The sequence below is a fragment of the Eschscholzia californica genome, unplaced genomic scaffold (assembly GCF_041429995.1).
Source record: "Eschscholzia californica isolate CP2 unplaced genomic scaffold, dmEscCali1.0.p SCAF_2, whole genome shotgun sequence".
NCBI classification, from domain to species: domain Eukaryota; kingdom Viridiplantae; phylum Streptophyta; class Magnoliopsida; order Ranunculales; family Papaveraceae; genus Eschscholzia; species Eschscholzia californica.
Genome location: NW_028238309.1, coordinates 51,488,534 through 51,499,478, shown reverse-complemented (window position 1 = coordinate 51,499,478; position 10,945 = coordinate 51,488,534).

Sequence of the window (10,945 nt, the reverse complement as noted above, 5' to 3'; positions counted from 1 at the left end):
ACTATGAACAAAAATAATTTTGAACTCTAAACCAAGCCAGATTTCAAATTTGAATATGAAAAAAATGCAAATGCCAACTCCTTTTTATTGCAACGCCGACTTGATCTAGATCCAATATCTTTGCACCTGACTTGTTCAAAAGAAAATTTATATTGTTAAAGATATTAGTTTCTGAGTCCACACTTGGTTAAGTTGATCAAACGAAAAAATAGTAAACATCTATATCTAAGACGAGTTTTTTTGAGAAATCAACTACGATCTACGTTAGTCGTTACAAGACATTGATACATCATGAAGATGTGATAAGCACAATAACCGCCTAAATTTGAACTTAAAATGAAAGAGGCCTGAAGTCCAACGACATGAAAGAAGCCTAAAGTCCGACAAACTTATTACATTATTTACACCTTTAATAACACCCTTCATCAACCATGAATTCCACCTCCCGTGAGAATCGAACCTAGGACCTCCACGTTTTTGAAGTGTTTGTCAATACTGTGAACCACTTGGACAACCAAGTGTTGACTATCTAACACGAGTTATATAATTAGCTTAAACACTAAATATACTCTTCATTATGAAAATTTATACAATAACTAAGTACCACCTATGATACTGATAGCTTTTACTAAATCTGACATAAGCCGGACCAGTGACCCTCAGCAAATTACTGAAATTTGAAGGGTTCCGTCGTTCAACCTTGAGCATCTTTGTTAACAAAGACTCTGGAGAAAGATTACATGACACTGAAGATACAAATCAACGTATAACAGGAAGATTGAGCACATATACTGCCATATCGATCATTGACAATTAAAGACCACGGCCTTTGAAAGTCATCTAACTAATTACATAAAGGGTTTCGGAAGGCCACTGAAGGGTAAAGTTGCAATCTTCATGAATGAAATCTATGAATTTTTGGATTTTAGACCTAACCGACTGAACTTTCAGTAGTTGTGTAACCTTCAATTGAAATTAGTTTTGAAATGACTTTGTGGCTCGCTACTCCGCCATCAATTACTTCCTTCAATCCTATGGAAAATAAAGGCCAGCGCTTTGGGGAAAGCTAAAAAGTTTCCGGGGTGTGAAGACTTGGTCAAAAATTGGTCAAATTTGTTTGACAATTTTATTTAGGGGAAAGCAAAATAGCTTCTCCACCTCACCTCTATCTTCTCCGATTAGGTCGCCGGCCGGAATATTTTCCGGCCGGCGACCATTAAAAAAAAATATATATATTTTTTCACTCTCTCTCTCTCTAAACTCCGGCGAAGGGAAACCCCTTCGCCGGAGTTTCTAGAGAGAGAGAGAGAGTGAAAAAAAAAATTTTTTTTTTTTTTTTTAATGGTCGCCGGCCGGAAAATTGATCGGAGAAGACAAAGAGGTGAGGTGGAGATAGGTTGAGGTGAGGTGGAGTGTTTTTTTTTTATTTCCCCTTAAAATTTATTTCCCCGGAAAATCTCTAAAATTATACATATTCCCTTTAAAATTTCACACCCCGGGAACTATTTAGCTTTCCCCAAAGCGCTGGCCAAAATAAATGACTAGTAAACAATAGTGGTGCTTGTAAAACCTCAAATTTCAATCAATGCACTTAGAAGTGGCCATAGCCTACATGAAGGGTGCCTATAGAACGCTCAAAGTCGAACCCATTGAATGCACAACAGAGCTTATAAACCAAAGGGTGCCTTTGGAATTTCTCAACCTCAGTGTTTTAGGGAAATAAAAAAAACATTTTCGGGTGCCTTGCCAATCTGTAGACAAGAAATGATGGTGGGGTTCTAGGAAAAACGAAAGAGAAACTAAAAAAAATTTCCACTTAAATTTTTTTTACCTTGCAATTTTTTTGTTGTTTCCCAAACAGGTAATTTTTTTCAACTATTGTTCCATCATCACCTAACCTCTTAAGCCCTCACCCCGCAAACAAATCCTTGATTTCTGCTATTGTTAAAGGTGAAGTTATAAGTGGTTTCATCCCCTTCGCACAGCGTGAAGGGTATAAATCCTTCCCATGTTTCGGAAATGGTTTCATCCTATTTCTAAATATAAGAAGAGGTAGATTGTAAAAAAAAAATCAATAATTTTTTCGAGTAATGCTAGAGAACAAGAATAACTAAACTTATGTGGTTTGTCGTGATTTGCAGTTCAGTTGGAAAAACGAATAATAATAAACCACTTAAGATTTATATCTAGAGTATGCCTAATTTGTTTTGTTTCCTAGCAATTCTTATAAAACTTTTTGAAGATTTTTGTGTTTCTTAAACGATTTCTATCAGCGTGGATCTTTCATTGAAGAGAAAATATAAAGGGGCATCAAGAAAAGAAGAGAGCATGTAGAGAGGAAATTGAGAGAGGGAGAAGAAAACATCTATAATAAACTAAAAGGCAAATTCTTTTTAAGAAGAAAAGAAGGCATACATCCATTTTATCCTAGGCTAATTGTTAGCTAAGGGACCCCTATTGCTTGTTGGACAATCAAGAGAACCAATTTGGTTAACTTGTCATATGCAAGGCTAAAAAAGATTGAAACCTAACAAAAAACCAAAAATGCTACTTATCCCAATTATGTGCCTACTATGTGGTAAGGCGATATGGCATGTTTACACTTCAGAATGAAAAATGGATATACCATATTACTACTCTGGGTAGATTTCAAAGAAAAAGTTGAAGAAGATCTATGGACGCCAAACATAATTGTTGCAGGGTGCCGAACATAATTGATGTAGGCGCCTTTACACGACCAACTTTTTTTTGAATAGTGATTACAATGATCATTACAAAGACGTTGATACATCGATACGATGTGACAAGCACGATAACTGCTAAAATACTACTAGTCTAAAACCTGCCGAAATATTACTGGTCAAAAGCCTACAGAAATTATTTTATTTGTATCAAGTTCAATATTCTTGGATTTGCTCTTTCATGGGGATCAAACCTAGAACCTCCGCATTGTAGAGTATATGCACTTACTAACTGGGCTACCAGTTGTTAGTTACACGACTAACTTTTGAGGAGGTCTTTGTCTAAATAAGTTAATAAGGCGCCTAAAACAATTGCGAGGGGCAGATTTAGAATATCCCTAAAGTTTGGGGGTGATGGCTGAATAAAAAACTACAATGATCACAATGGCGGTGACGGTAAGGGCTTCCTTGGCCCCACTAGGCCACAAAACAAGGAGCCTCCAAAGCTCCAAGGAAATAGGTCATTGGCCTCTCATACCAATCCACGTGCTATTGATTTGTGAATGCCTCCTAACAGCCTCACAAGAATCTCAATTACTACTTCTCCTATAACACAGACTCAATCAACACCTCCCCTTGTAATTATTGATCACATAATTTGCTAATTCACAGAATATTCAATTCCATTATTTTGTAGTTCTATGATATTTTGTTTTTTAAAATAATAAACATTATTGAACATATATATAAGGGTTATTTGAGCTTACCCCCTCATCACTAATTGGTTATTGAGTTTACCTCCCTCAATAATAGGTAATTGAGCTTACCCCATTATATTCACTATTTTTGGCAAAGATACATAGGTTGTGTTTGGCGTACGTGAAATAACTACCAAGAGCAATTACCCTTCAATATGATCCTCATAGTTATTCCACCTTACTTTATTGTTTGATTTGGCCGGTAATATGATTAGCAAATATTGATTTTGGTTGTAATTAATGATTTTATTATCCCATGCCAAACACACCTTTAGTATTTTTGTCAAAAATTCTGAGTTCAAGGGGGTAAGTTCAATTACTGATTACTAAAGGTGGTAAACTCAATTACTAACTACTTTTGAGGGGGTAAGTCTAAAAAACCCTATATATAACCCAAATTGAGTTAAGAGAAAATTTTCTTGTCCATCATTTTATTTGTATTGAATTACAAATTTATGGACAATTACTTCAACAGGTAACTAAAAGTAGCTATTTTTGTAATGTAGGCAGTTTAAACCATGACTCCATTAGAAATAAGGTTTCGATAAGCACTACCAACTAACTAACATAAAGAAGAAAAAAGAAACAAAAAAAGGAAAGAAGTAAAATATCACTAAAGATTATCAACCAATGACTATTAATATTGTATTCAAAGTGAAAGTAGAACAAGAGTAATTCAAAGTTGATTATGTCAGTCGAATTATTTGGTTTTAGATCTAAAAATAAATAAATTTGATAAGATAATATGATATTTAAAAGTTGTTTTGTTTATTATTGGAATTTAATTACCCTCTAACACGTGCATCTAAAGATTAAGTCGGTCCAACAAAAAGTTAACTATGAAAAATCAACACATAGCTAAAAGTGGCCCGAAAGGCACAAAGACTATGTCAACGTCATAATGATGTCATGTGCAAATTTGTCCATTTAGGCCATGTGTTTTTCGGACCTAAATAGCATTGTTGTAACTCATTAGATATACAATTTTAAATTTTTAAGTACGTATCCATCTATCATTAGACGAAAACAACTTACTCTATAATTACCATAAACTTGTCAAGTAGTCGACCTCTCTTTGCCGAGGGGTATATACCCCAATAGAGTAAGTATCCTTCAAGAAGGTTTAGAATTGGAGACTTGAATCTTTAATCAAATGGAAATTAAGATTAAGATATTGACACATAATCACTAGATTATTTCATCCTGTTAAGTTTTAAGACAGTTTCTTTATAGTTGTGTGTTTATTCCATTTTTATGCATGATGTATCAGTAATTTGTGAAATAATGTATTCTTACAAAAAAAAAAACAGACACTTGGGTGAGGATTAGAGGTGAAAAAACAATACAAAATTACCTTTGTTTAATTAGTTTTTTCTAATGAATAATAATGATAATAAATATCCAAAGTGATTGAGTGGGTGTCTCCTTCAACCAATCATGTCACAAACAAGGAGTGAATTAGGGTTGAAGATCTCAGCCACGTGGTGCAAATTTATGCATGAGCCCTAACAATGTCACAAGAATCTCTATTAGACTATTATTATGATCCACTATATCAATATTTTATTTTGTGTTATTGATTAAGAGAAATACTCAACTCCAATTGGTTGATAACTTTAAATATATTATTATCTAAATATCAAATATCATCATTGAGAACAATTAAAAAATTTAATGAGGAAAGTATAAAATAAAATTTATGAATCTTTTATGTGGTCCTATAGTTACATTTGATATTTGTTTATTTTATTGTAAAAATATTATCTCTTGACATTAAAATATAAGTTGTGATGATGTTGAAATGAATGATTTTTTTTTTTTATGACATATCTAAATGTAACTTCACATATATATTATCGGAAAGACTAATAATCTCATTTTGTCGTATAAATACATAATCGAAGTTTTGAGAAAAATATCCTAGCACGAAATCTCAATTATATATCTACAAAATAGGTAGACTCAAATATAGCTAGCTAGTTCATTATTCATTAGAAGTTGGTCAATAATGGAAACATCTAAGATATTATGAGTGTTTTGTTTTGAGTCTCATCACTCATACCGTCTTGAAACCTAAGATTGGGGTTCTTGTAGACCCTAGAAATGTGCTTTGAGGTAAGTCAAGTTGCTCTCTCCGGCCATTATGTCTAAACAATATTAATATCAAACTCCATAAACAATAAAGTTTTACTATCTTAAGGTCTCAATAAACTAACTCAACCTCAATAAAACAAGCGTGAGGAAGAAGATCAAATTTGTGGTTTAACAAAAAGAGGCTGAATACGACTTGACAAATGACGACAACTAACACGATGGACACGGATAACAATTACAAAATCTTGTTATTTAATTGATAGAGATGTAGGTTATGCAATACTAACTCCTTTTGTAATTTTTCATCATTTTTACACTTTTTCTTCTTGATTAATTTGAATACCTAAGAATCTAGCTACTATTTAAAGTTTTTTACACATAGAATCATGATACAAATTGGTGATCATCACATGGGAGTTGCTTTAGGACCCACTCCCTATTTGTTGCCTTTCTTATTATTAGTAGCCATTCATAATGCATCTCTCTTTCTCTCTCTTTTTATAAAGAAAAACGAATTTCTCCTTCACTCATTGTTGGGGATTACATTTTTGTGGGTCAATGATTTGGTAGATTGGTGTTTGGACAAATTAAGTTTAAATGGAAAACCCACTAGTGATAATTTGAGTTTTATATCATTACAATGCATCTTCAAAGTAAACTTATTAGGTTTGATATATGAATAAAAACTTTACCATTTGTGACACCTCCCAATTAAAGGGAGACCATATATTATGTTTTGGTCGACAAAGTTTACAAGTATTATGATTTAGTATATTGGTTAATTAAAGATACATTTTAGGCAATGCGAATGAGTACACTTAATTTGTACCCAAACGTAATATATGACACATATGCAAAATAACTCTTACAAAAATTTACAACTTTGAAAGGGAAGTTCATATCAGTGATATATAAGTTGATTAGTGCGAAGAAAAGTGAAGCTCTCCAAATCTTTACACAGCTCATATCACTATCTTAATTTAATTATTTATAAAGTTTCAAAATTACTGTGTGTGCATGTTTACTTTCTTTTTTTCTTGTCTATTCGTATTTCTCATTGATAATTGGGTGAAATAATCATATAAGTTATCAATTTTATTATGTATAAACGTGTTTCTAACTTAATGTTCCATAAAAATTTAACGAAGTCTGGGCCAAGGGCCTTGCTATTGGACAACATAGCGTATAGTGTGACAACTTCACGAACTAGACAAATCAAAAGACGTCACATTCTCTTTTAGAACGTAGCAAAAGGAGAAAAGAATATTTAAATGTTAAACACACACGTGGAATGTTAAGTCCTTAATTTTACTCTATTTAAAATTAATTAGAATTCAGATCTAAAAATAATTAAAAAGAAAAGATAACTTGACCTCTAATACAATGACACAAGCAACAGTAAATTGATAAAAATAAGTACAAGCAATTATAAAATTGGACCAGTGAAAACCAATCAATCTATGGACCTCCATATCATTGCACGACTCCTGGAATTAGCTATAATATTTTTTTTTATCAATTATTAATCTAATTATCAAACAAGATCTCAATTGTTAATATTACACAAAATGGCTGTTTGAGCTAAATAATGTGGTATAACGACAAAAAAAGATCACCGGAATATCATAATGATAAAAAGATCAAATAATACAGTCCAGTAACAGTTTAGGCTACTAAATAGCAGTTTTCGTCATTATTTTTGTATACTTAAGCGGGTGACGCACACATTTTTTTAATAATGATAAAAGTATTGTTATGTTGTTTACTCGCTGCAAACTTTTGTTTATTTTCTACAATCTGTTGTTTGTTATATGAAATCAGATATGTTTTGAGTTGTGATGATATTTTTTATCTGCTTGATCTTGTTTGATGATGTTTTCATTTTTACCTATTCTAATATATGTTTTAAAAAATTTATGTTTGTGATATTTCGTAGACAGGATCTGTTTTCCAATCACCTAATTGTTCGGTACAAATTATTGTTTGTTTTCTAAAAACTGTTGTTTGCTTTTTACAAACTGTTATTTGTTTTCTACAAATTGTTGTCTATTCGAGTTAAGAGGATATTTTTGTTATCTGTGTTGATCTTATTTGATGATGTTTTTTCATTTGTTTTGATTTATTTTTATAATTATTTAATGTTATTTAAATATATTTGTGATGTTTTTTATCTGTTTTGCTCATATTAAACTGTTGTTTGCTCATTGGAATATATTTGTGAACTAAACTTAGGAGTTGTTTGATAAAACAAGATCATGAATTTGTTCAAGAAATAAAATTATTATGTTCTCATTGTTTTATTTTTAATGATGATAAAGCTTTCTTAAACAAATCTATCTTCAGATCGGTTAGATCAAACATATGTAATTAACCTAAGGATTTGTTTTAAGAAACAAATTTATTTTTAGTGATAATTAGGCTTTCTCAAACAAATGTAATTTTGGATCTGGTTGACAAAACGTACCAAAAATCTATTTAAGAAAGTAAATATGTCATGTTTCTGTCGTTTTATTTTTAGTGACGGTAAGGCTTTTTTAAAAGACCTATTTTTGAATCTGTTTGATCGAACAGATCATAAAACTTGGATTTGAATGAACATACCTTGTCACTTGAACTTTATGGATGCTAAGGCCTTACATCTTAGATGGACAAAATTGATGAAGTCTGATGGCCATGGACTATTCCGTTTTCTAACAGAATAACCTATCATGAAGATTTATGATTATGGGAGTGCTACATGTATAAAATCTTTGACAAAATACTTGACTTAATGACTCATTTTCATTAAAAGACAAAAGTTTTTCAAAGTTTGACTTTGATCGGGACCGTTCTTTCAAAATTTTGTCAATAATCTTGTCAGAAATTCTTTGTACACTTAGCATTTCCCTTATTATTATGGATACATCTTTGATATTTGGACTTAGTAACCTAAACATTTTCTTTTGTGATTTAAGGAAACTGTCCGTTGTGTATGTGATGCTTTTATGTTGAATTTCAGGTAACGAGGAGATGTTCGACTTATCTAAATAACCAACTAAAATTTCTTAATACAACCGAGAGTTCCGGCGACCTCCAACTATTCAGACCGACTCTCCCTCCCTCTCTCTATCTCTTCTGCCTCTCTCTCTCCCTCCTTCTCTCTCTCAACTTTTTATGCTCTGGCCCCTTCGCCGGAACCTCGTCTGAAAACCAGACGAATCTGGTAGAACCAGACATAACTTCGCCTGGATCTGAAGTTCAGATCCAGGCGAAGCTCGTCTGGATCGGACTTCAGATCCAGACGAAGGTTCCGGCGAAGGGACAATTCCCTTCGCCGGAATTTAGAGATAGAAAGGAGAGAAATGAGAGAAGAGATAGAGAGAGAGAGAGAGAGTAAGAAAAGGGAGAGAGAATAGAGAGAGAAAATAGAGAGAAAGGGGACAGAGAAGATGATGAAGTCGCCGGCCGTCTCCGACAACATCCGACCGATGACTTATAAGGTCTGTTTGGTTTGGTTTTTATTTGTTTTCCACTGTCTTTCTCCGAAAATTTTTTTGCTTTCCCCACAGCAGTGACTTAAATGAATCCCAAACTTTTCATTTAAAATTTGATAATGCAATAAAAATACGTACAAACTAGGGTTCTTCCATAATTTAAAAGCAATACAATCAACAGTATCACCTATAATGGATAGGGGTTCTACCAGTTCATTGAATTATGAAGATTTGATGTTGTCGATACAATTATAAAGATATCTCTTGATGGTTTGGCATAAAAGTATTTGGTGTTTTTACTTGGAAAAGTGAAGAAACTTTTAAAATTTGGGTAGTTACCCAATTAAACATGACATCTTAATTTTTTTCAATTTAAAATGTATGTTTCCAAACTAATACTTGACTGTGAACATTTGGTATCCCAAGAGGTCGATAATGTTGACATGAACTCAAAATTCCTGGAGGTCCCAAGTTCGATTTCCAAATGAGGTGGATTCCATGGTTTATTGAACTTAGGTTATTAAGGTATAAATAATGTAATAAGTATCGGGCTTTAGGATATGTTTAGTTGGGTTTTAGGCCTCTATCATTATCAAGTTCAACTTAGGCGGTTATCGTACTTATCACATCTCAATGATGTACCAATGCCTTGTAATGACTAACGTATATTGTTGTCGATTTCTCAAAAGAAAAACTAATACTTACGATTAAAAAGTACATTAAACATCCACCGTTAAAAAAAAAGTTATTTTCTTTTTGCCCCCTACTTTGGGACCAGCTTTTTTTTTGGCCTTCTGTTTTTCGTAAATTCAAATTTGACTCTCTTTTGTTAACACCGCCAGTTAACTTTAATGATTAATTTTTTGTTTCCATAATTGTCCTTCTTATAAAAAAAATTTAATTCAAAATTGACCCCCTTTTAAATATGAGTAATTCGAAGAAAAAAATCTAATTTTTTTAGAACAAACTAGGAGGCAAAAATGGATTTCATTTAAAAAATTTAAACAAATCAAAGACACCTGATCTCTCCCTCTCTCCTCCATTTCATCACCTCTCCTCCCCATCATCCCTCGCCACCTCATCATCTTCTCCAGTGAAATTTAAACAAATCTAAGATACCTGATATCTCTCTCTCTCTCCTCCATTTCATCACCTCTCCTCCCCATCATCCCTCGCCACCTCATCGTCTTCTCCGGTGAAAGTCGTCGATTAGTCAAATTTGTCGGCAACCTTCAAACTTAAAAAAAAATTTAAATTCTTCTTCTCTCTCTTCTTTTTCTTCTTCTCTCTCTTCTTCTCTTCTCCTTCTCTCTCTATTCTCTCTCTTTCTCTCTCTCTTCCCTCTCTTTCTGTGTCTCTCCTTCAACAGAGATATAGAAAGAGGGGGAAGAGAGAGTAAAGAGAAGGAAAGAAGCAAAAGAAGAAGAAAAAGTAGAGAGAGAAGAAGAGATTAAATATTTTTTTTAAGTTTGAAGGTCGCCTGAAAATTTGGCCGACCGGCAACCTTCGCTTGAGAAGATGATGAGGTGGCGAGAAATGATGTGAAGGAAAGAGATGATGAAATGGAGGAGAGAGGAGGTGTGTTTTATGTTTTTAAATGAATTCCATTTTGGCCCCCTGGTTTGTTAGAACTTTTTGAAAATTAAGTCAAATTTAAAAGGGGCGAATTTTGAATTAAAAAAATCTCTTTTATAAGAAGGGTGATTATGGAAACAAAGAAAATAACTATTGAAGTCAACTGGCGGTGTTAACAAAAGAGGGTCCAATTTGAATTTATATTAAATAAGAGACCAAAAAAGAAGTTGGTCATAAAGTAGGGGGTGAAAAAGGAAATAACTTAAGAAAATTTTTTTTTTTTTGAAACCATGCGAACCAATTTCATTCATAAGTGATTAAATCACAATGTTACATGGATATAATTTTTATTTCTCTCTTCTGA